The sequence below is a fragment of the Aythya ferina genome, assembly GCF_964211825.1.
Source record: "Aythya ferina genome assembly, chromosome: 15".
NCBI lineage: Eukaryota > Metazoa > Chordata > Aves > Anseriformes > Anatidae > Aythya > Aythya ferina.
Window position 1 is genome coordinate 10,412,791 of NC_140314.1, and position 27,219 is coordinate 10,440,009.

A 27,219-nucleotide genomic window follows, 5' to 3' on the forward strand; every position below is an offset into this window, starting at 1 on the left:
TGAATCAAAAAAAATTTTTTGAATCAAAAAAAAATCAAACATTCCCCTTACAGAAGTAAGGGGAAAAGAGCAGGAAAGACTGAGTAGGAACAGAAGCAGTCTTCATCACGTAACAGGGAGATCCTGTGTTTAACTCTCAGGTACCTCTGTAGTCCTTCCCAAAGCACTTTTTCCATCTCAACTTGTCTAGATGGAACTACTGCAAAGTGGGCACCAACACCAATATACTCCAACTCAAGTAACAGGGATCAGGAAAGGCAAATGCACTGAGTAAGATTTTCTAGAGGTTCAGTACCAATGAGTATTTTCACTCATGACTTAGAGGACAGGCAACAGTGTACACTTGCAGAACAGAACAATTCGGGACTGGAAGTGCTTATACGCCATGACTGGAATTCAAATGGTCTCGTTGAACCAAACTATTTCACACCACTGCAGATCAGTAACAGCACTGGCAAAGTGCTACTAGTACGAGGACATGAAAAACAGACAAGGTAGGATATGATGAGCTAAGAAGCTTTTCTGTAAAAAGATTTTGGGGTTAGCATGTCACAGAGAAGGTAAACAATGTAATCCTTTTGGCTCCTGTGGGTAATGCTTTAGCTGAAGTCGCATCCATAAATTTATAAATGAACTCCAGAAATGAGAAAAAGTAATGGTCAGAAGATTAGAAATTATGAAGATAAACACAGGAAAAACTGAGATAAAATAAAACTTTGTTAGTTTAGAGAGTATTTCTTATGTTTATTCTAGGGAAATGACAGCTACAGAGAGATATGATTACATCTGTGTAAAGAGATGCTAAAAAGAGGAAAATAATATGCCCCACTGGAGACAGGAAAAAATCTAGTTGGCATAAGGATGATTTAGTTAAGTATTAGAAGAAAAAACTTCTGAATGGCATGGAATGACAAGCAGTGAAATGGATTATATACAGAGGCTGTGGAGTTTCCAGTGCTGAATGATTTTAAAGAAACATTAAACTGATTCTGTCAAGAATGATTTAGATATCATTGAACCCTTCTTGAAGAAGAAAGATGGACTAGATGATCTTTGAAAGTCCATTACGACTCTTGTATTATCTTTCCTACAATGCCCACAGCAAAGGTGAGACAAAGTCTGTTCCTCTAGGAATGCGTCTTCTCTCATGTTTCTGTTGTCAGTGAGCAGCAAATGAAAGCTGTAATTAGTAATATATGGGTATCACAGGTTTCCCCCAAATTTAGAGTTGTTACACTGCCATTGCACACTGTTGCATAATGTCCCCATGACAGACTGATTCAGTATCTACAAGTGCGTGTGTTCTGACACACTACAATGTCTGCAAAGAGAGACTCCTGAGGCACAGACTGTTTTAACTGTGTTGTTACATATTACTGATATAAACATTTGACAGTAGTTCCTTTGTTTCATGTCCCTACCTGACAGTCACAGTCTCTAAAAATCCAAAATCCCCAGCTCCAATGCCATGACCCTTTACAGATTACGTGGTCTCAGAGACAAGTCAGCTCCCAGCTACAGAATGAATAAATAATACTGCTGGCTTCCCAGAAAGCATCTGAAAGGGTAGAAGAGCACTGAAGGAGGTAGAAAGATTTTGAATGAGGATGCAAGACTAGGTTTTCAAAAGCATCATTTCTTTCCCGCATCCATAATGGCCTTTCTACATCACTTAGGATGAATTAATTCCTTTTTGTGGTATTAGTTGATTATTTGCAATATTATTTCAAAGTGGGGATAAAAATCATTTGTCTATGATTTGCCTATAAAGTTCCCTGGGACAAGCAGTCTAGCCTGTCCTATTTTAAGAGAGAAGGGAAGAGAATGTATTTCCCATTGCTCCCAGCAGAGTTCATATACAAACTCTGGTCAGCCCTGGAAGCATGCACAGGGTTAAAGCTACAGGCAGACAAATTCACTGAGGATTTAGACGATGATGTCACTATGACCAAAAGCTGGCCTTATGATAAGCAAATGGGCTTTCATATTCCCTGCAGTCATTCGCTGTCCCTTGGCACCAAGATGAAATCATAATGCTTTGTAATTACAGATAAAAGGGATTTGACATAAGAGCTCTCCAAACAAGCCAAACATCCTGGAAAGTAAAAAAAGACCCAATAACTTGCCTGTATGCTCATTCTCCAGACTCGAGAATAACCATCAAGACAATTTTCTTATTATTAGCAGCTGTTCAGAAATCAGTACTAGATTCATTAGTTAAATCAGGGGGATTTCCCAGAAAAAAAAAGAAATTATGGAAAGAGGAGTACTTGAGAATAAATTAGCCAAACTGTAACAATGTCCAAAACACAAAACCCTACTGCTCTGGCATGTAGAAATTACATAAAACCAAGTGCTACAAACAAAAGATATATTTCAAACATAACCAAAAATCTTAAAGGGTAAGCCCCATTCCTTTCAGAGCATGAGGATGGACTCATCTAGAGCGTCAGACTCCTCTAAGAGGAATTACAGGGGATCAAGAGAACAAATAAGGAAACCTTATGCACTGCCACACTGTAATTTAAAAACTAAATTACGTTAGAGGATATGTTGCCACCTCTCTATAATGGGCGGGATGAAGAAACATGTGGCCTAGAGTTCCTTCCCTGTTCTAACTTCCTAATTGTGTCCTCGATCACAATGCATATGGGCACAATCTTAATAACTACTGCAAAAAACACTGTTACATCACCTGCCTGTAATGTGTTTAAAACAACTACCTTGGGTTTTGTTAGATGTCCACATGCAATCACGCAGTCTGCAATGAGGATTAATCCTGCATGCATTTACCTGCTTTCCTGGGCTGCTTTTGCAGCTGGTGCTGAGCTGCTGGCCGCTGCCTTGGCTGCAGCATAAGTTTGTAAAAGCCAGTGGGAGACTGGCAGGGGAGACCTCCTTACCCTTTTGAGAAACACCATCAATCCAGGCTACTGCTATTACCCACTACAGAGAAAAGCCGTATAAAATAAATGTAAGTTGAATTTATATCAACAGTGCAGATGTGCATGTAAAAAGTATAGCCCACAGTCACACTTACATTGCATGTCTGTGTACTTTTTTATTGATAAAGTAGAAAAATTGCTTACATTTAATTAAAAAAAAAATTAATTGCAAGTATGTCACATTTGCAATAGAGAAAAAAAAACAAACCTGTTAATTCTTTTTGGTCAGTTCTCCATTAAGAAATGAGGACAACATTAAGAAACTCAAATTAGCAGTAGCTGTGATTATTTTTGTTTGATCCCTCAAAGCCTTTTCTAAAAAGTTACAACAAAAGATACCAAATCCTCTAGGATGAACTGTTCCCTCCCAGGCATTTTATCTTTTAAATGCAAAACACTTTGGCTTAAATAATAGAAACTACAGATGTGACTGAAAACATGCATCTGAAGAAAAGTAATCATTACTTAGTCTAGAACTTCACATGAGCTTTGGCCATTAACTTTCTATCTGCTGTGATTCTTTGATGTTGTTTTGCTTTACAGTTGCTGTTGGTAGGAAAATCATTGTCTTTGGTTTAGTAAAATGGTATCAGTCTCTACTAGCAAGTGTGTCATAACGGGTGTTGCAAGAGCATCATTAAACAGGACTTCTATTCTCAGTTGTACTGGTGAGAACCCATCTCCAGGACAGACTGTGAGAGAAACTCCTATATATGCCAAAGAAATGTATGCGTATTTCTTTTTTTTTTGTATATTTATTATGATCCACAGATGATCATACTCTACCCACATTCTAGAGCTGGATGAATACAATTATACATAAAATGTTTAAAATACCTACAAGTTACTCTGCAACTTAGAGATAGCTCCTTGTACTCATTACATTACAGAATTGGTCACTTAATATTTATAAATGTAAATGTAAAACAATCATTCAGCTATTTCACAGTGAAATTGGCGATATTTGCTGAATAACACTGGCAATCATAATTTACAGTTTATATGCATGAGCTTGACTTTTGAAGAGAAACAGAGATTGATAAAAGTATAAATTGGATTAAAATTTTAAAAACCATTGTAAGTTGTAAACAAAATTAGCAAAATGCTGCACTGTTGATGCCAGCAAAATCAGTTTAGAGGTATTTATTTCAAGAAGAGGCAGCATCATGCCCAAGCCTAATCCTTATAGATACTTTCCTACTGACCGCCACAAGAATTAGCTCACACCTCACAATGTTTACTCAGCAAGGTATTTAAGCACACACCTTATATCTGACAGTTATCTGAGAGTTAAGGGCAGAGGCTCTGGACTTAAAGCTAAACGTGTTCTTATGCATCTTACAGCACTGAGCTTCAGCTGAGAAACTACTTTTTTGAAATATATGGAGTTATTTAAATCAAAAGGATACCTTCTGCATATGTGGGATTACTTAACCCAGTACAGCAATCTGCTGTCTGCATGCTGAGCTCAGTTTCTGGTAAAATTGATTTGCCCAATATAGACTTTTGTAACGCAGTGCTTGTGTTGGAGCAACTGATCTAACCTCATCAAAAATAACAATTACCTAAGATCCTTTACTCTGTAGTTTACCATACTGATGTATCATTAATTTATTATTTACATAAAATATGAAAGTAATGTATAGTAGCAAATTTCTTGCCTATTTAGTTATTTCCATTTCTACATTTATAATTTCCCTTTAGTGGGCACTCTCTTCCAAGCAAATGAAACAACAGTGGTAAGAGAATTGTGGATATCAATATTACTAGATTCTTTTTTTCTCTCTCTCTGAATAAAGATGCCATTCAATTAACATTCTGGAAAAAAAAAAAAAAAAAAAAGGGGGGAGACCAAGAATCTGGCTACGAAAAAGAAAAGGGGAGTACAGTAAAGAGCCTTTTTTCAAGCTCTCTACATTTTTATAGCTGTATGCAATCCTAGTTTTCTGAATAAAACTCGTCACTGGTAACAAGGAGCACTATATAGTAAGGTCTGAAAGGCCTGTGCAAATTAAGGTGATGTCCTGGGATCACTTAGAAGACCTTAAGGAGACCTTTTTACCTTGGGGAAATTATTACTATAGCATTCATCAGAAGAAGGAACTGCACTGTACATAAATACATTCAAAATGATCAGTCTCTTCATTCTCTGCAAAACTGCTGCAAGCTAAGGAGTATATTGCTTAAAAAAAAAATTAAAAAAAAGTGTAAGGAACAGGGATTCATGAAATTATGTTCAGATAAAGCTTCAAATATATGTATTTTTTGTTCATCTTCCATAAGTAATAAAAATATAAGCAAGCAGCCTGTTCTAACAGTCCCCTAAGAATGTCTCATAGCCATCTAACCTGCCTGTAAGCTTTTATACATGAGATTCCTCTTGATTTCACTATTTGTTCTGTTCTAAAGGATAAAAGGCTGCCTTTAATGAAATGTTTTCACCTCCACACGTTATCCCTTGCTGAAGTCTTCACGATTTTCTCTCACTGTACTTTATCTTTCTGTAAGTGACTTTGTGCAGCTTGCATGCACTCCACAGCTTTGTAAGCACTAGCAGAATATACATCATTGGATACAACATCATCTCCAGTTTTAATGGAAGGTTTCTACAAAGACAGATATTTCATAAATGTCTAGAAAGATGGATAGCAAGTCAGACAGAATTTTTTAAAAATATAGATGGTATCAATCTACATAACATCATCCCCTGTCAAGAAATGGACTGTCTTAAGCATGTGTAAACAGCAATATTATTCATGGTTACACCACAACGTAATTGCTCACTGGATTTGAATGAGGCTCCCCTGAATACAAATGAAGAGACATACGACTAAGATAAAAAAGTAGCTGAAGAGAGAAACCAGAAAACTTAAACAAATATTAAGTCAGATACACCTCCTTTTACAATGTCAATGACTGTTAAACCAACAGATTTATAACAATAGCTAGAATGTACAGGGCAGCAATATAAATAAGTAAAACAGGTACGAGGCAGAAACTATGCAAGATTTCCAATTATGTTCTGCCAATGCACCTCAGCCTTGACACATAGCATTACTGCCAATGTAACCCTAAGCCTCTTTTAAATACAGTCTTGAAATTGCTTCAAACTGTATCAGAAGAACTGGTGATTTTTTTAGGAAGATAGACGATTGCAGAATCCTCACACATCCATACCCCTTTCTGATAAGGGAAAGCTAAAACCTGGGTCACTTGTGCTAAAAGGAAGCAACCAGGCCTGTCACATCTTCAGTGTGTTGATTACTGAAACTTGTAACAAGGAATAAAAAGGAATTTAATCTGCCATTGTCAGTTGCTGTGTTTTGGAGCAAACCCAAGCGAGTAGCAATGTTCAACGTGTAATTCCCTCATTCTGAAACCAGAGCAATGGGATAATGCCTAAACCTTCTCATAAACTAGCTCTTAAAACACAAGCAGAAATGATACACCTGAACTGTATTCCCTTATCATAGGAGGACCTGATCCACTACACTCTTAAGACAGGCAGAAACCAACAAAGAAACTATCATGAAGCCCCAGCCACAGAAAATCTGCCCAGAGGTGGCTTGAATGGAGAAAGCAACCTCCTCTCTGGTAGCCAGGAGAGAGATGGTGTGGCAAAACAAAAGAGCATCCCAGGAGAGATGCAGTAAGCTACCAGCAATGAAAACAAACAGGAAAAAGACTGTCTGTCTTCTCCCACAAGGAGCTTTTCTGTATGGAGCAAGCAACTGGAGTCTGGATTCATCTACACAAGTCAAGGATGCCTTCCTGAAATACGAACATAAAGACTACGCTAACAATAAAAGATGCCTGCTAAAACTAAGCTGAAGGAGCAGGAAAGAAATTTTATCCCACCCCAGGTAAACCATACTGGAGATTACAGTGGCAGACACAGACCGTGTATACATGTACACAAATATATAACCTACCTTGTCAATCCACACCTCAGCTATTCTTCTACAAAGGTTAGTCGGGCTGGGCACAGTTTTCCCACTACTCTCCCACCTCCTCCTCCAGAGAAAGTGCTGAATCCAAATTTAAAATCTTGAACGTTTGCTTTTATAATATAATCTCTTCTGATTCAGCTAGAGTTCTTAAAATCCTTTTGAAACATTTCTGCTGCAAGTATTTACAATTGTAAAGGTATTTTTATTTTTCTAAATGTAAAGATTTAAAATTACTTTCAACTGGAAAATTTAAATGTTCATTTCTTTTTCTGAGATCAATTAATCTGAAAATTTCCAAAAATGTGAACTGAAAAAGTGATTCTTAAATGGCATTTCTTTTTGATGTTCTTGTTTTGACATCTAGGTTACACCTGGCTGTAGCTTTTTTTCTTGATAAATGCACGTCTGACAAAACAGTGCTAAAACCTGAAACTATCTCCATGTGCACAATTAGTAGCTAACCAAGGTATGCATTTCATAAAAGAGTGAAACAGCCCATACACACCTAGTCCTCATTCAACCTTTTTGAAATAAAAGCAAACTATTGGAAAGAATCTAAGGATTCTAAAAGTTTTCATTTACAGTAGAATACGTATTAGGCTATACTTCGGAATTTTATTTTTCTACTTTTTTAATTCCAGTCGTACTTGTTTCCCTGTTTATTTGTATGAAACTGTGCACAAACATTCACTGTACAATGTTAGCTGTCAACTGAAATGACATTTCATATTACTCATACGTAGACATCACCTTCTGTAATGACAATGCACACTTATTTAGAAGTTTGAGATGCTGTTACACAACTTGTTCAAATATAGTGGTCTAGAAAAAAGGAAGCCAAATACACTTTTATATCAATACTTGCAGGAATTATTCAGCATACCTCAGACTCGACATGCTATAATTTTGATCATAGCAAAGTGTCATATTCCAAAAATATAAAAGCTACTTACAAGTATTACTATAATAGGAGGTTAAAACTATCTAAGATGGTCAAAAGAAAACAACAAAAAAAAGTAACCGAAGCCAATCTTACTGAGCAAAGTCATAATTTGGGGATTTCAATGCTTTCAAAACTTGTTGTGTTTAAAACACAAGATTTTATTGCAGATTGGGAATCCCAAACTTAGTCTTCAAATGCTGAGGTTCCTTCTAATTGTATTAATTCAAATGTTATATCCTGGACAAAACGTTGTTAAAAAGATTAAATCAAATCAGGCATAACAATTGCAACAGAGACACCTGTTTCTACTCTGTTTCTATAGAGTAGAAATGTTTGCATGAATAGTATCTATTATTAAAGCATTAAAGATGGCAAAAGTTTAACCAAGGAGATAATCCTGAAACAGTCCCACAAAGACATGGCCAAGGGGGAAAAACACCTTAATAATAAAATAAGAACAGTATAGCATGACGCTGAATTGTATCTCTCACAGTGAACAGAGAAGCTCAGAAGTAGGAGTGGTTTTGGAAATAGTGCCAGAACAGGTGAAGCATACTTACCCTGTACTCCCTTGGCTTCCAGCAGTTTGAAGATCAGAATCTCCAGAGGTAGAGATGGCAGCTTTCTATTTAATAATTCTCAATGTATTCTTTTTCTGTCACTATGATTCCTAGTCAGATCTTACATGTTTCCCTTACAAATCTTACACTTAAAACTTTTAGGATCCTCAACAACCCACAGAAAAGCATTCCATAACTATTTGTATGGCACAAAGAATAAGACATTTTTGTTTGTTTTCCATCTACCTCCTGCTAGTTTAATTTGATGCCCTCTGAGCGTTTTGAAAGATCATCTGGACGTAGGCTGGGATGGAATTGTGAACACAGGATTAACTATTCTATTTGGAATTTTATATCCATTTATTTCATTTGTTATCCTTTTATATTTGGTGCTTAGTAAATGAAAACCTGTGCATTTTAAAAGTTAATTTAATTAAAGTCCAAGGTCACAGGAAGATAAGAAAAAAGTACAGAAATGCTGGTATTGAAATACTGAAGAAATCTATACAGAAACACCCAGGGACATACTGACCCCTAAATCAAACCTACCATTTCCTGTATATCCCAGTCATAACCCACAGACATCTAAGGTCCTATGGACTGCCTTGACAGCCTCAGTAAACGTTAATTCAGAGAAGTAAAAGTCTCTTATCAATAGTTTTAAACCTATTATGCACAGGTGCATTTAGAAAATCTAGCCTACAATTAGGAAAAAAAAAAAAACAAAAAAAAACAACACCCAAGAAACATTTAGTCAAAATACAGTGGACAACTGCACAGAGGAAATAGTCATTAAAATTGATGAGTTACAGAGAGGCTAATGAGAGCTACTGTACATCATTGCTTTAACACAATACAAAAGAACTAAAGAATTTTTAGTAGGGAAGTGACATAATGCTTTCTCTCTCACAGATGAGGCTGTACAACAGATCTCCCTCAATGGCAGGAAGCTCAGAGAGATGGCCATGATTTCCTCTGATTTGATGCTGTTGCACTAAGTCCCCTTTTACGTACAGTCATCCCCTGAACAGGATGCTATTTGAGAGCAGATATGAGCATGAATTTCAGAGCTAAGTGGCCAGAGCAAGGGAAACAAGCTTGAAACTAAAGATATTACAGTAACACTGGTTACCTCCCTCAACTTCACCCTTAAAGGCATAGTCAAGTGGCTCTCAGAAGAATCTATTTTCTAAAGCAGAACTGACATCAGTGAAAGGAGAAATAATAATATCCAAGTCAATACAATGTAAGTTAATTGGCTTCTGAAGAGCTTCAGGATGTCAGACTTGAAAACTATTAAGATAAATTTTACCTCTTTTCATTACAAAAAAATCTTTAACGTATTTGTTTCTAAGGATCTCTGATGGGAATGGGAGTTTGGCAGTCATTCTATAGCTGTCAGCCAAGTCATCGGGCATAGAATGTTACTTTAATAATGGATAAATGACAACAGATTTAAAGTCAGCAGGTATGTAACCTAGGGACATAGAAGCATTAATTAAATCAGTAAAGGCAGGCAGAAGCTCAAGAGGAAAAACCTGAACGAGAATTTGGGAAGCACTGATAAGGCTTGATTTTCTCTCTCCACAGCTTGTGCCTCCAGCAATTCAGCCCCTAAGATGCAAGAAAGCTGTGAAACAAGCTATCAGAACACTTGTCAATCACCGGACAAGTTGTATCATGGTCAAAAGGTACTTCTAAGGCCTGCAGGACAATAATGGAATGAATATATGATGTAGGATTATCAGTGACTAAGCAACTGCAGTTTTGATTATTGCAGCAAAGAGGCTTAAACAGAAGGAGAGAGCGATAATGGATAAATTAAGGATTATAATTCTTACTCTCTTTTCATTTGGAAGTCTTTTTTTGTTTCAATTGCATTTACTAATTTTCATGTTATGGGAGACTGCATTATGGGGAGTAGGAAGACAAATCATTAATTGAAGCTAGATCAGGTGGTATTCTGTTTAATTCTTAATCCATGGTTTTGCATGTTACATAGCCAGTCAGGGGTATGTACTTAGCACTGGAGATGCTGGATTCTCTGAGTAAGAAGTGGTACAGGAAGAGGAATAAACTAGATTAACAAGAGATCTGGTAGTTGTCTCATTTATTGTCAGTAAAAACAAATCCAAGTTAAATCTTAAATCTAGAAAGTATACACAGTGTGTGTGTACATATATATATTAAGTACACATGTACTTTGTGTGGAAACTACTTATTTTACCTATGCAAACAAAAAATTACCATATTATTGATTTTAGCATCTTTTCTAATAGTCTGAGCAAGAATGACTACTAAATAAGAATTAACTTTCAAGTTTGGTCTAAATAATCTGTACCTTATCAGTTCAATTTGCAAGCAAATTAAGCACATCAATACCTGTTCTCTAGATATAAATCTGTCACCTTACTATCATCTGTAGAAGTGTTTTCTAGCTGATTAATCAATATGGTAGACTAACGCTGTCAGCTCCTTAAGTGAAATTAAAGTGAAGGTTAAATTAAAAAGATACCCGGTCATTCATGTTCAGGTGTGTCCTGCAGAGCCAAAAATATTAGCTTGGAACAGGAGTTTGTGTTTCTCTTTCTGTGTACTTTAATTATATGAATGTAACATTCTTCAAAGGATAGGGCTTCCTATCAACTTTCAGCAGAGCAAGTGCAACACAAAGATTGCTCCATTCTTTAGGAATGACATGGAACAAAGAGCACAGGGGATGGAGTACTTCAGTAGTGAAATATTTGTCCTGTAAAATAGAAAATCCTTCAGATTTTGCATGTTCAGAACCTGACTGATCAGTACAATTTCTCTAAAACCTTTGCATTACACTCATTACCTCTGCTGTTCTTAATTTACACATGCATATAAATGAGAAGGATATTTAACATTAGAGGAAAAGTAAATAGACCATTATAACACAGCAGCTGAGAATGCAATTGGGTTTTCAAAGCATTATTACCTCAGATGTATTACAGGTAATGCGCTAAATATGCATCCAGTTTTCAAAGGAACAGGCTACATCCGTTGTGGTAGCAGGACAGCCTCTCATGACTACTATGTGGACTACATCCTAATCTGAAGTCTTAGTGAAACTGAAGCTAACCTAGCAGCTGGAAAGTGTTCTCATTTCCTTACTTTTTGAAGAGGTAGAATAAGGCATAACGTGCCAGCTGGTGATGTACTGGCAGAACTGAAATACCCTGTTCAGCTCCTGGTAAACTGCTGGCTTCTCCTGTCTACTCCTAACAGCCAGCTGAGTACAGGAGGCACCAATACTACAGCATCTCCTGGTCTGCTGCTCCTGGAAGGCCAGCACATGTATCGCACTCCACTTTTAAAACCGGGGGTTTACAAGGGTACAAGTCACTTTAAAACATGTTCTGAATGCTCGTCTTTCTCATGGATCTCATTCAAGCTGACCACCAAGACCTAATGAAAAGAGCTACTGTAGAATGACTAATTTAATCGCCTCAAAACACCACAGGCAGATAATCAATTGCCATAAGAAACCTTTCCTCAGGTGCTTACAGCAGTTCTAATGACAAGATATTTTCCATTCCCTTCTCCATATCTTAATGTGCAGCCAGGAGAGGATTTTTTTTCTTTTCTAGAGTGTTACTTTTCCATGCAGACCTCAGACTGAAGAAGTTCTATGCACCAGTTATTTAACTTAATTTTTAACTATTTACACTTCATGCTACCCCACCACACACACCCCAACAAATAACCCAAGGCAAAATTAGCATAAAGAGAGGTGTTAGAGAAAGAGACTTCAATTTGTATTGCACTGAAAACCTATCTGAATCAAGAAATTCATGTAGTTTGGCTTTGATGCAGAGAGTTTAAAAGAGAAGTTTTCTCATCAGTACAAATATTCTATTAGTGAAGAGTTTACCTAGAGAAAACTAGATCAAAACAATTCCAAGTGCTAATTATGTTCTGCATATGAAGTTGCTCCACCTTCATAAGCACAAATAATGAACGGATGGATTTTTTAATAAACAACTTCTCCAACAGGAAATTAGAAATGTACATCTCTGTTGAAAAGAAAATAACAACGTGGCTCATTTTTAACTCACTGAAAACAATTTGTCAGTTTATGCAGAATGGAGGAAGGACACATCAGGTACAGGAAACTTGTGCATTAACAGCAGAACTCATCTGCACAGGAGTGCCGTACAGATCCCTCTAGAGTCTGAGTTAGAGGAAACAGTATGTGGCAAAATGGAAGAGCTGCAGATAGAGAAACTGAAAATATTTGTGAAAAGATTTAGTAGTTTTACTGCACACTAATCAATCACTTGCTAAGTATGTGATGAACACACCTGGGAATTCCCTGAGTGTAATAACAGGTAGATAAATAAGGTGATACAATTTTGCTTGTTCTGCTGCTACAACTGCAAAGCGGCCATTCATTCTGGTGCTGACAGTTATACCCTCTGGCTGTCACCGCTAATTAAATCCCTATCTTTCCTATTCCATTTTTTTCCCCCAGATATAGATGTGATCAAAGACATAACAAAATAAGTAAAGAACTGGAAGCTAGATTTAGGTAATAATTTTAAAAGTGAAGTGAGGTAGCCTGAGATATTAATGTAATCCCTTGCAAAATAAAGCCTGCTTCTGCCAAAAAGAGAGGTGCAACTGTGTATGAGGTGATGTGTCTATGACCACAATGTTGTGATTAAGACTTCATGCCTTTAATAACTCCTAAAATTGCTAGGAAATTGCAGACTGCGCATACAAATTGGAACAGTTGATGGACAGTGCCTTTATCAGTAATGTATATCCGCAGGTTCTTACAGGTTGCAGTACAGCTTGTTTAAAAAATAAGATTAATGGATTTTGTTAAAATTTTATTGCCTAAGCAATGGGTATAAGGCACATTCAAATTGCAAATGCCTGTTGCTGTGATGGGTGTCTGAAAGCAAGGTTTGAAAGATATGAAAAAGTTTTCCATGCACAACAGTCCTCTAATCTGCAGCTCTTTTTTCACTTACACGTTTCCCTGTGTTCTGGCTTTGGCTGGGCTAGAGTTAATTTCCCCCCTAGCAGCTGGTGAGGTGCTGTGCTTTGGATTTAGGATGAGACCAATGCCAAGAGCATCCTTATAGTTTTTAGCTGTTGCTGAGCAGTGCTTACACAGAGCCAAGGATTTCTCTGCTTCTCGTGCTGCCTGCCAGCGAGGAGGCTGGGGGTGCACCAGGAGCTGGCAGGGGACCCAGCTGGGATGGGTGACCAAAACTGGCCAAGGGATGTCCCACACCGTGTGGCCTCATGCTCAGCAGTAACAGGGGGAGTTGGCCAGGGCGCTGCTGCTGCTCGCAGAGGGGCTGGCTGGTGGTGAGCAATTACATTGTGCATCACTTGTTTTGTGTATTCTCGTATTATTTTCCTTTTCTTTTCTGTCCTATTAAACTGTCTTTATCGCAGCCCACCAGTTTTACTTTTCTAATTCTCTCCCCCATCCCACTGGGGCTGGTGGGGGAGAGGGAGTGGCTGTGTGGTACTTAGCTGCCTGCTGGGTTAAGCCTCAACACCCTGGTAGCTCTCCAAAGACTGACATATCCTCAGGAATTTTGCAGCTTAAGACATTACTGCCCCAAGCTGTCAACCTCAGCCTTTCCATAGAGGTCACTCTCAACAGCAGCTTAAGAGAAGATGCCAACCTGTCAGTTGAGAGAGGTGAGATGCGCACACACATCCTGCCCTGTCGACTCTTGTGGGCATGTTAACCTATGGCACGAAGGATCGTGATGTGACACCATGAACTGCTGCAGCAACATTGATCAGAAGGTTTCTGCATCCTAAACGTGAACCTTATCACAAGAGGGATTTATGCGTTTTAGTTTCGGTACAGCAAAATACTAGACCTATGAGCACAATGATTAAACTACTGTGACTGTACATACACTAAAATAGTACTTGCTTAAGCACCTTGCTGGATTAGGTTTTAATCCCTTATATTTCTGTATTTTTAAAGTAATTCATGGAAAAAAATGTTAGAATATACCAGCACAAAGCCCCTCTGGGAGACCGCATTAACTGAAACAATCATGTAGTTGAGCTGGGCTCTGTTTCTAACAAGGCATATTAACTAAATAGAAAATAAAGGGGTGTGAGCCCCCATAATTCCAGATACACCATAATTAGTCTCAGAACAGAAAGCACTGTTCTCCCGAGAGCTGACTATCCAGTGGCTCACAGCAGGTTTCTAGCACTTTCCAGTGGCTATGGCCACAATGGGCAGCGAGACAGACAACAGGTCTGACCTCCTGTGAAGCTCCTGCAGTATGTTTCTTTAAGAAACGCCTTTAATACAAGTCCATGAGTCTTCTCTTTTGGATTCATAACTCATATTAAAGTGATTAATGCTTGGGGGGTTTCAGATGGCTGGAAGACAGAAGGTTTGCCTGCATGCAAATATTAATATCACCCTTCATTAACTTAGTACACTTCTCCCTGGGACAGAAATGTATACAAAAACAGAGCTAAGGAGCGGAAGAAAGATGCTCCTGCAATATCAGCAAAAATTGAGCAGGTTACTGTGGCACTGGCACATGGAGCTATCCCATACTCCATTCCCTTCTGCAAGGGAATACGCTCCCGTAGTGGCTACAGTACCAAGAGTTCCTAAGACATTCATTTAATGTTTTTTATTACCTACAGCAATAATTAACTCTGAAGGAAATAGCGCCTGAGGATCTGTAAAACTAAACTGAGGTTTCACTAATCTTCAGAATGCATGTTATGATATATATCTACATATGTACAGATATATGCATATATTCTAAATATATAAATCTGCAATGTAAACTTTAGAAGATGCAGAAAGATAAGTTAAAATGTGTTTTAATTTACTCCCAACCCTAGAGAAGTAAAATGTAAACATATTATTAAAGGGCAGATTAGCATGTCTAATTCCATGAAAATTAGAATATTTACTAAAATGTAAAACTGTATTTAAAAGAATTAAGGGGGAATATTAATATGACGAACCATACACTCTAATGCAGAATGGTATGTAAAACTGTGGGCCTGTTTTCAAAATTACTAAATGAGAAAAAAATATATACAGTCTGTTCCTGGGAAAAGATTGGTAATAAGCAGTTATAGTTATCATACAAAAACTGTTGATAGTTTCTAAAACCTGTTAGGTACCTTTCATTATTGGCAAGTACATAGAAGAAGGTTTTTCCTTCCACACATTACAAAAAGAGGGAAAGGAAATAGAATTCTTTGTTGCAAATACTGCCAAATAGATTAGCTGTGATGGTTTTCTTATTCCTCTGGCTACAGATTAAAACTGTAGCCTCATACTACCCATTTTTCCCTTTCTAATTAAAGCATCTCAACAATTTCCATTTCTATTAGAGAAAACAGTTTTCAGTTTCAACGCTGAAGTACAGATATTCTCCCATTTCTTCACACAGTATTTTTTTTGGCTGAATTTTCATTTCAGTTTACAGGATATTAAAATATTTTCATGTTACAGAATAGATCAGTCAAGAGCTGTCTAAATCAATCAGAGATGAAATAAAAAAAATACCAGTGTTAATATTTTGTCCCTGACACTAATGGAGAAGATGCACCTCCTGTAGAAGAATCATCAGCTATAGTCCTGAAATAATAAAACCTTTTTATTTTGAGAAGTGATGTATACACTCACTTCCATGGTAACTTTGCTTTTCATTTCACAAAGTTCTAGCCCCATATTTCCCACCTATAAAACATCACCTTGCCTCTGAAGTCATTATCTATACAATGAGTTGCAAGAGCATCTGTTGTATTTAGTGTATTTACACGTGCCAGAGATATCAGAAGGGTGTTTTTTTTGTTTTTGTTTTTTTGTTTTTTTTTTTTTGTTTTTTATATACCTCTTCTCCACTTTGCAATCCTCTGTTTACTTCAGTTTTGTTTCTTTGCCAATTGCTTTTAATCAAGATTAACTAAAACACAGACATGTAGTCAGTAATTCCCATAGCAGTTGACCTCTCTGCAGTACCAAATTTCCCTTTTTATAATGTCAGTCTTTTGACAGAGAAAACAGATTCAGAGCATTATCTAGTTAACTCCAGTTAATTCCATTTAACTAAAAAGGCATACTGCCAGTATAGAAAAATATAGTCACACCTATGTTAACAACCTCAATTTCATAATCTCTTTTAAAAAATACTAGCAAATATAAAAACACCAAAGGTGTATGCTTACACACCCATGCACAATCCACATTAATAGTATGTAACAAGCTAAGATTTCAACCATGCCAGCCAGACTGTTGTTCATTTGCCATGATCACAGAGGATTATCCATGTTATGTTTGGAAAACTATTGACTTTAGAGAGAAAAATGAGTACTTTGCTGTACATACACAGTGTTTGTTTCCTTTTTAACCCACTGAAGAAGTAACTCCCGGAGACACTAATTGTTATAATTTTCTAATTTGTTCCTAGTAGATTTTTCTAGCAATAAAATAGTACATCAGACTCATAAAGATGTGTTAAAGATACAAAACAACTAGACCTCATAATTTAAATCAACTACAACTAGGTTTCTTTTATATTATATGCTCTGTTCTCCAAAAGGAGCCTATTTAAACACTGTTTGCATCAGCAGAACTTCTTCCACCAGCGTGTGGACATCGTTGGATTTAGAGGCCGAGAAACTGAGTAATTGTAGGCCTAAGACTGCTTTGGGGCAGGTGTCTTAACAACATGCTAACAGTTAATTCCTCGAGAACTGGCTTAAGGTCAGAGAGATGCTGTAAGCGGAATGAGCGTGTCAGCTCAGAGTTTAATGCCTAGCTTGCCGTAGGTGCAGAGGGGTGCCGAGTCACATTTGGCGAACATCTACAGATGAGTACCTCACTACAGAAGCCTGCAGGATCAAAGCTGTGCCTTCAGGCTAAGACCAATGAACTCATTTCATGGATGACTTGAATCCAACTTTGATCCAGAAGTGAATCATTAACTCATTGTCTACCAGCGGCACTAGGATTTGGGAGCCACCTCAAATCGCGCAGAGGGTAACTGAGGCTGGAAGGGGCCTCAGGCGGTGATCCAGGCCAGCTTCCCGCTCAAACCTGCCATCTGGCTCCTCTTTCTTAACTTTTTTTTTTTTTTTTTTTTACATATATAACAAACACACAAAACTGTTTAATTAATATATATTGTAAGCAAATCCAATTTAAGGAGATTACATTCAGGCACATCCTGCCTTGAGTTAAGGAAAAAGCAGTGCTGCTTTCTTGAAAGCAAGAAAAAACATGTAATTCAGCATGCAAAAATAACATGGAAGGTGAAACATTAGCTTTAAGGCTATATTGGCTTTTCTGTTAGCAGCAAAAGTGCACATAAGAGTTAACATAAAAATTAAAATGAAATAAATATGCTCTCTAATGAACTAATATACGTGGGTAAGGTAACATCTGCTACTTTGTTTATAACAAATGTGTCAAACATTAGATATGCCAGCATTCATGCACATGTTCTGATGGAAGTTGGAGAATGTGCTTTATTCACCCAGCAGGAAGTGGAAGATTTTAAGTATGGCATGGCAGGGTAATAGCAGGCCTGAGAGTGGCAGAAGAAAAGGAGAAAGGCGGAATTTTCTTCTAGCAGAGCGACAGCCCTTCTGAGAATGGTTGTTGGTTGGGTACTACAGAAAAGCACTTAATTGAAGTGAACTGGGAACAAAGAAAGGACATTTTTGAAGAAGTTCTGACCTACTTTCTATTTCTACACAAAATTCTAAGTATGGAGTGATTAGTAAACTGCACTATGGCAGGATTAACCCTGGGAGATAATGTGACTCAGCTGCTTTCTTTGTGGTTCTCTCCCCTTGCCAGATAATCCTAACAGAAAAATCCCAGCTTTTTCCCAGCCAGTTCAGATCTGCTCATACAGAGATGGGGAACGTTCCTTACTTTTCGACAAACATCACCTGTTCCTTTATCCAAAGTCTTGGGATTGATGATTTTTGATGGATTTAGTAGAGCCCACCTTAGTAAGCAGAGAGATCCCATGCCAAAGCCTGTTTTTACAGCAAAAAAATGTGAAGCCCATAACCTGAAAGCTCCCTGGAAAGGAGCTGCAAATGGATCTAATGCCCTCTTCCTTCTGTAACTCTGTAAACTGTTCGCAGATAATTATTTGCTGTAATGGATAGCGAATGTTGAAAGCTTATTACAGCTAGATTAAACATTTAACAAGAAACTAGACCAAATCTTTCTTTTTGTTTGTAAAGTTCAATGGTTCTTATTAAGCAAAATGTACTTTTAATTCCCATTCAGTCCACAAAACACAAAGTTGCTAAATAATGGAAACACAAAACCTAAAAGCCAATAAAAAGATGATTTCCATCCCACTTGTTTGCATTCTTTCAAGATAAATCATGTCTCATAAGACTGCTAATGTGGAGTAATTTGTTTTGGTTTAAGATGTTTTCATATTAAGTATCTGAGCTGCTTTAGCCTGTGAGACTTTTTAAAAAAAAAAAAAAAAAAACAAAAAACAAAACATTTTCATCTGACTTTGGATATGCAGGAAAACATAACTCATGGGAATAATCTACCATAATATTACATTTACTTATTACTGCAGCACTGCTTTATGGGTATTAAAAATTGCTATGCATGTTATTGCCTCTGAACAAATATCTAAGATCAATCTGTGGTAACAACATACGGTAAATAATCCACGATATATAGTTTTTATAAGCAACAAAATCAGTGAAAATCACATTTAAATAAACACCCCTATTGTGCAGGAAAATAGGGAACTTTATAAACACAGGATTTTACTTGAGAATTGGAATATAAAGTTGTTTGGAGACTAAAGCACTGAGAATAATAAGGACAGATGGATGGATGCTGTTGTGAAAAACAAACTTACTTTATAGGATCTCATAGGCAACCCCCAGCTCTTCTTGAAGCTCTCTCTGCAGAATGTCCTACTGGTGGAGGAAGATGTTCCTGAAAATACTCAATGATCTATTGCACCTTCATTTTGTGGTACAAAAGGAACACTTTTGCATTCCGGAAGAGGTGAATGATGATAATTTCCAGTAAAAGGAAATGTTACTCCCAGTGTTACCCAGTTTGGGGGCACTGGCATTTCCTTTTCCTCAAAAGTCATCCTGATGGCCTTTCTACAGGGCAATAGTATGTTGTGCTTACTGCCTGAGTGCTGAATGCAAAAAAGGACCAAAACTCTCAACTCTGTACTGAATATCCCATGGGCAGAATCTCACTTTCACATTGAGGTGTCTCAGCATCAATGTAGAATGTTTTTTGCTTGCTAGGGAAAGTCAAGAACTGAACTGTAACTGTCAAGACCATAGCATAAGCAACAAACAGCTCTTTGGTGGCAAGGGGACAGGGAGGTCATGGGTATTAAAATTACTATTTATGAAGTTTCTCACACCAGCTCTCAATATTATCTGGGATAGGCGATTGCCACTTTTCAACCACATTCTCACTTCTTGGGAGCTTCAACCTCCACTGCTTCCCTTACAAGTCATTTCAAATCAATACTAAAAATGCCTGCAAGTTCCCAGTCACTGCTATTATGGTATACTTCAGCTCAGTTCCTTCAGGGGATTTAGTAATCAATTACGTTTTCTGTAACATGGAATAGAATTTTTTTGAATAAAAGCATACCTATAAAAAAAACACCCAAATTATTTCAAATATGCTGACATTGCTAAATTACATGCTTTCCTTTACATCTTCTAATTTGCACATATACCTTCAGGTGTGGAAACTCCTTTAATCTGAAAAGGTGCTTTCTTCTTAATGCTTATAATTACTAAATACTTCTGATGTGCCACTAGAATGTATTAATAATAATTCACAGAGAATTTTTTTTTTAATTTTACATATTGTGAGCCCAATCCTACAACTTCTTGAATGGTCTCATTAAAGGATGTGTAAGAGCCTAATCTGTAATCAGTACAGATTAGAGATGCATTTTGTGATAAGAATCAGTACATTTGGGAATGCTGAGGATGGGGAAAAGGCAGAATTGTAATACAGAGAACAGTAAATCCTTAGACCAAGAATGGCACGGAGTATTTATGCATATCTTTTCAGACATCCTGGGGAATACTCTTCTCGAGTCCAACTTGACTGCAGAAAAGAAGTCATGACATCCAAGCTCATGACATCCCCAGAACAGGATCAACTGGGAACATCAGAGAAGAAGATAGGTCTATTATCTCTGCCTTCAAGCTTCTTTCTAAGAGCTTTGGATGCAACATGTTGCAGATCACACCGACCAAATGCAAAGCTCTGTATAAGAAACAGATGTTTGACAAGATCTTGCAGTGGCTGAGGAGTGAAGAACACTGCATTAAGTGCATAAGACTAATGAAGGCCAACAGGCATCAGGTAATTCTCTTTCAACAGTCCATTCACAAAACTGCTTGAGCTATATGCTTCAATAACTTGTAAAAGAACGAACAAATAACAGTTTTCTTTCAACAGCATGACAGGTAATGGAAAAATGCACCAGCCAGTGACATCCCAGAGATGGACGGAATCCATTAATTCCAGAGGAAAGGTCCTTCACCATGTACTTTATCTCACTGCATTATTTTTTCTTATTTATTACCATATAAAATGGTTAAAAAATTTTATTTGACTAATTTTCTCCTCATACTTCCCTTAGATCTCGCTCATAGTAATTAAGTCCAACACCCTTTCCTCTCTTTTACTTCAAGCTGGCTTGACAGTCCAGTAGCATGTAAAATACACAAATAGAACACCACCTTTGTTCCTCCTATCAGTCACATTAATGTGTCATGAAATACCCTATGAGTTGTTTATACTCTTACATACAACTACATTCCCAATTCTACTAGACAAACAATTTCTAAATGCTTTCACATATTCTTTATACTCTAGCTTTTCTGTCTCCCCCATTCTTCATGACAATCCAATTTGCAGGTAATACAAGATATATATTTCTAGTTAAAATATTTGTCCCTTATCTGTAACATATCAAGTCCTGATCCCACTGGTATAGACAGTAAAGCACTCGCTCATTTATTTTGTGTAAACTTCTATAATCCACACATAATTTACCCAATCTTAGTTATTAATATCCAAATCTCTTTGATAATTCAAATAGTTCTGCAAACACCATAGTTCTTCTAATCTCTAAACATCTAATGAAAATGCAAACAGTATGAATTAAAAAAAAAAAAAAAAAAAAAAACATATGTTGGCTGTAAGATAAAAGCTGTACTAGTAATTATTTAACAAATTATCTCCAGGAATCTTAGTAAGTTATTTATGTTTTTTGCCCATAGTCATTTAGCATCTAACTGTACCCAAAATCCAGAAAATTCCTTACAACATAAGGAATTCTAAGCAGTGCTTCCCCTGGACAAAAAGCAAATTGAAATCCATATTGCATTGGTTCATGTTTGCCATATTAAAATAATCCAGATTAACAGGAAGAAAAAGGCCACATGATTACAAGTATAGTCACCCTTTCTTTTCCAGTTTGCCTCTAGGCAGAGGCTCCAAAACACTCAGGTCTTTGTCACTGAAGTAAATCAGAACTATGATCACTACCTTCTAAAACCAGTGCACAGGAGTTAAGGAATGATGCTGAATTTCCTCAGTATCAGTAATTCGATGAGCCTTCTGAGATGCGGGTGGAATTGCAGTCCAGATGTTGCTTTCTCTCTACTTCTGCACAACAAAATGGAAATTAATTTCTAAAATCTTTTTCAGCAGTGAAGATCTTGGACGCAATAGGGAACCTGGTTCACAAACTCATTTCAAATCATAGACTTAGCAAATGTGTCTCACGCATCCTACATGCAAACATACATTAACACTGAGGGAAGCTATCAGCAAGTTACTCATGAGGAAATTGTTTAAAATGAGATATTCAAAACTGAAAATGAAATTGTGATGCTGTAGATGAACTATAAAATGCATTTTGGAAGTTCTAGATCAGAAAAAATTAAGAGAGAATTAGATACGTAACTGTGAGTCAAGAAACATTTTTTTTCATTATATAACACAGCTTTAGAAATCATCCACTAATTCTCCCCCCATACCTGAAAAGCAGCATAAAACAGTGGGAAAATTGTAGCATAGGTAGAGTACAGCTTCGAAACAATTGTCTAACTATAGATGTCAGCAGAGACTTTCACGATTCATATAAAACCATGCAGACAGGCATTCTAAGCTCTGATCCAGGAAAACGCTCAGGTATTCAGGATATCATTTCACAGATACTGAATATTTAATGAGCATGCCTTCCTCAATGCTCTGGCATTTTCACTTAAAGATCTGAGAATAAGACGACTAACATATCTTAGGTGGATTTCTTCATCAACATCCAATTGACTTTAGTGATCCACAGCTGGTCAGCCAAGCACATATTTTGATTGCCATATTGCAGAAATAGGAATTTGTTGTCTCATGTTAGGGCTGCTGTGCAAAAATAATTATTAGACCCTCTTCACTAATCATTTAAAAGGATGAAAAATACCACCTCTCCCTGGTGAGCATCCAAGTTCATCTCTAGTGAATTATTTTATGAAGTCTTGGTGGGGAAGAATAGAAGGGCAGGGATCAGTCAGGCTGATACAGCAAACAATGATCCTTGAACAGTTCTCAGGAAACTTGCAAATAATTCAATGCAGATTGGACTGCTGTGAGAAGCGTTTTTGTTTAAAAGGTACTGCCTTAGAGATCACATATGTAACCTGGCATCATAGCTATACATTCAACATTTACTCCGTCAACAGAACACTTAGGAAATTTTAGGTGAAAACACAGGAAATATGCATACAAACACATTGCAGACCCAAGCGGTAGTCAAGGCTGGCAGAAGTCTATCACCTAGGGACAGTTTCCTCTTCTCTCAGTTGTTCAAAATGATATAAAGAGAAGTGAGTGAGACAAGTCCTGGGCTTCACTACTGTAGGAAGAAAATGGTTCCCAAGAGAAAACCTAGGAGTAAGTTTAAATATTTTGATGTTATGACTGAAGGAGTCATAAACATTTTAAAATGATTTCAGATTGGTCAAGTCAACTATATTTAATGATATTTGATGGATAAAAGGCTAAACTTGCTGATAGAGACAGAAAACAGTAATAAGAAAATAGAATATTTAAAAAAAAAGTATCAAGGAAAGGAGTGAAATAAAAATTTTAACTCCTATCTCTAAATCACCCACTGCCTGGTTAGAGGGAGAGCTGTCTGGTGTGTAAGAACTGTAATTGCAACCTCCTCTTTTGAGTTTGGTGTTTGTTTCCCTAAAACACAACTATCATGTGCCTGGGACATCTTAGTCACTGTGTGCTTGTGAACGCTGCATATGTCAAAAGAAAATATCACCAGTAGGAATACCATAGCCATCATATGAACGTCAGTACTTCGAGGTAACGTATGCAGTGGGAAATCTTAACTAAACTAATGGGGATCAGAAGTATGTAAAAAGCTAGGAATTAATCATTCTTTTTCTACGATTTCCACTGTGTAGTCAAACCTCTTTCTTCTTTCTAGCTTAATTTCTCTTCTATGTCCTTCCACTTACTGAAAAGTTGTAGCAACAATGGTGTAATGAAAGGTGAGTATGTGTTCATGGAAGGGATGAGGCAGATGGAAAAGCTACATAAAACACTGGTTTAACACCATCACTATAAATGGTTTGCTAAGGTAAGAAAACTGTAAGCAAAAATCTGAACAGTTAGGAAGTAATGTAAGGACATCTCTTAACATAAGATGAGATCTAGTGACTTTTATAAAATAGGCATACAGCAGTACAGCACAGGACCCGTTAAGGCTCTGGTGATGTTTAGATAAGCTTCGATATGGAGCTCTCAAGACAGCTTTGAATTTATTTCCAACATAAGAAGGGTGAAACAAGCCAACAACAGGAAGAGATAATACAGATCATAGTGGCTTTGCTGTTTAATTCATGAAGTAGCTCCATCTAATCAAAAAACACATCACCGTTGAAGAATTCTCCATCCTGTACTTGTAAAATGACTGTACCTACTGAACTCTAGTATAAACACCTGTGAAAGAGAAATCTAATCTTTCTGCAGAGGTAAAAAGCTGCAAGATATTTCCTTGTAATGCTTATACTAACAGTTAGTTATTACAAACAATTCACAAAGAGTTTTAGAAAATATGTTCTCATAAGGACTTTCTCACTTAGGAAAAAGACAAATGTTTTTGCAAAATAAAAGTTACTGGGATCATTGTTAGAACTGAGTTTTTGAAGACTTATTAACCACTGGCTTGAACAAATCCTTGCTCAAGACCAATGCCCTTGTACATTCCTTTATTCTCAGGAACATCACGAGGACACTGAGTATATAAAATGTCCCAAGGTTTTTACATAACAGTGCAGCATCAAGTACCATTCACACTGTTTTCATTTATTGACACTGAACAGAATTTTCTTGCCAGACACCAGTACTTCTTACAGCAAAATGATCAACTGAAAAGCTTAATTGCAAAAAAATTCTTAATTCTTTACAATTATACCCATACCTTACAAAAGAAATGTTTGGTTTAATTTCATTTCAGTGCCAGTATATTTACTGCCATACACAGATGGACAGAGCAGTCCAAAATGATACGCAAATACAAGCCAGACCAACATCTTCCAGAAGACTTCGGCTCTTACCAGCTCTGATGACACTGCACACGACCCTATGTGAAAAAGCACAAGCAATTGCTTTTTCCTTTCCTTTCCTTCCTCTTCCTTCAAAAGGATCAAGGATCAGCTGGCAGACAACCGAGTTACATGTAACTTCCTGTTCATGCGCGTCTGACCCCAAGTCAGAGTGAAGAACAGCTTTGTAAGAATGGACAGACGCTCACTGACATATTGGCAATTTACAGCTCATTCTAAGTGAGAATTCAGTTCCATACAAAGAATTTCAGTGCTAATTCTTCATACCCGCATTAACCCCAACATGGAACAAGATGTCATACATGAAGAATTCAGTAATAACTTGTTTTTCGAGTACCTTAAAATAACACTTGTCAAAGCATTAAAGTTATTTTTACAATAATTTGTCATGTTTCTCACTTATTTTTCTCTTAGTGTTTTCTAATGAAGATAGACATTGTAGTTACATCGGCTAGACCTTACCAAAGTTCCCTCCAGCAAGAGGGACATGAGCAGAGAAATCAGTTTAGCGCATAGACAAATTCCTAGAGTCCCTCTGGAAGCTTGCATCATAGACCTAATTCCATTTTTCCCCTTCACCTTGTTAAATAAATGCCCTATAATGCCAGAACACATTGGTGGAGAAAGGGTGAAAGAATAAAAAAGAAAAAATGACTACAGTGATGACAATAGGGAGACATTTAGTCTCTGACTACCATACAAAACAGGTAAGAGGCAGCAGTGGGGTCTTGAATGCATTGCTCAAAACAATTAAAAATTTACTATGTGATATAAAAATTGAAAGCCTATTTGATGAAAACAAAGCCCTATATCAAAGAGAAATCCATACATTATAAACCCACAATAAATATTTTATCATAATAATCCTCATACCTCTTAAAACTATATTCTAAAGAAATGCCACAAACTCTAATTCACTTTTTATTTATTCATTTTTTATGTTTTTTTTTTTTTTTTTTTTTTTTTTTTTTTTGTCTAAAACAAGTGTAAATTCAGTTCCAGTGAAGGAACCAAAAAGTATTTTTTTTTGTTTGTGTGTGTGCGTGTGTGTGTTTTTTTCATTAACTTCATCTTTTAGCTTTGGTCTGAAAAGTTGCCAAAAATTATTGGACTTTCAGAACAGAATTCTATGGTGCCTTTAAGCGGTGATAAAGTTTGTTAGCGAACTCTGCATTTAGGAAAACACAACCTTCTACTGGTCATTCTCTCCAGCTGGGTAAGAATGCTTTTAGTCATTTCAGAGGAAGTTCGTTTACACTTTGTTCAATTTGACCTCTGTCTGTAACGATAAAACATGAACTATCTAAATTAACCTGATGGGGTTTTAGAAAGGTTTTAGAAAGTACAGAGGCACTTTAGAAAGTGCCTCTGTACTTTCCCAAATATTGCACCTCACAGGAGTTTTCAGACTCTAATTGCCATCACTGCATTTGAGGATCTTAGAAAAGCTAAGTACTTTAACTAAGTCTACAGATTTGAAGGACATTGGTTAAATTGCATAAAACTATGCAGATGGTTTCATTCAGAATTTAAATGGCTTTTATTTCATCTGTCTTAATTCACCTTCACTGTAATTTAGATCAAACTAAATTAAGATCAATTTAATTTTGAATAACATTGCCTATACAGAGATTTAGCATTGCTTAAATTGCTAAAAATAATTCAGTCCCCACACAGACACCCTTGCAGGACGTAATTACACATTACATTATCTTAAGCAGCAAAACCATTAAGAAATGGCCATGTCCCTCTGACATCGTCTGCCCATACCAGCTGCACTTGTTCCCCACACCACGGTTTGTCACCCACAGCTCTGAAATGATCCAAAGGGAAAACAAACTTCCCAAGTAAAGTTGCTGCCAACAGCAGTGTGTGGCACCATCCCACACTTGGCAGTTACACAGTATGGAGCAGAAAAGCTGGGCTGACCAGTCGTTACCTCTCTGTGTCTGCACTGACCGAGTTTGGTTACATTTGATTTCTCCCACCCCTTCTGTGCACCCTGCCACTTGCTTTAATTACTGCAGAGCACTTTTCTTAATACTTGTGCAAGTTAAATTATTTAAAACAGTAAAAACAAGCAAAGTTTTAAACAACTTTCTTGGACTTGTGACTTGATCTTAACACCTCTTTCTCACTTCACACAA

The 27,219-nt window shown here is 36.9% G+C and overlaps 1 protein-coding gene across 20 annotated transcripts in view; it reads right to left on the reverse strand.

The window, feature by feature from the left end:
• LOC311445203 (uncharacterized protein) overlaps positions 1-27,219 on the reverse strand; it is a 259,968-nt gene that overhangs the window by 210,856 nt on the left and 21,893 nt on the right. For 3 of the 20 annotated variants that reach the window (XR_014698286.1, XR_014698287.1, XR_014698289.1), the window contains exon 4: positions 21,413-22,100. The exons of 12 other annotated variants lie outside the window; for them this stretch is intronic. The gene's annotated coding sequence lies outside the window, so the exon portion shown is untranslated. Of the gene's footprint in view, positions 1-10,945; positions 11,148-20,589; positions 20,691-21,412; positions 22,101-22,401; positions 23,376-24,360; positions 25,090-27,219 lie in introns of those variants that run through there. 5 more of the 20 variants (XR_014698285.1, XR_014698284.1, XR_014698288.1 and 2 more) reach the window with 5 other exon arrangements.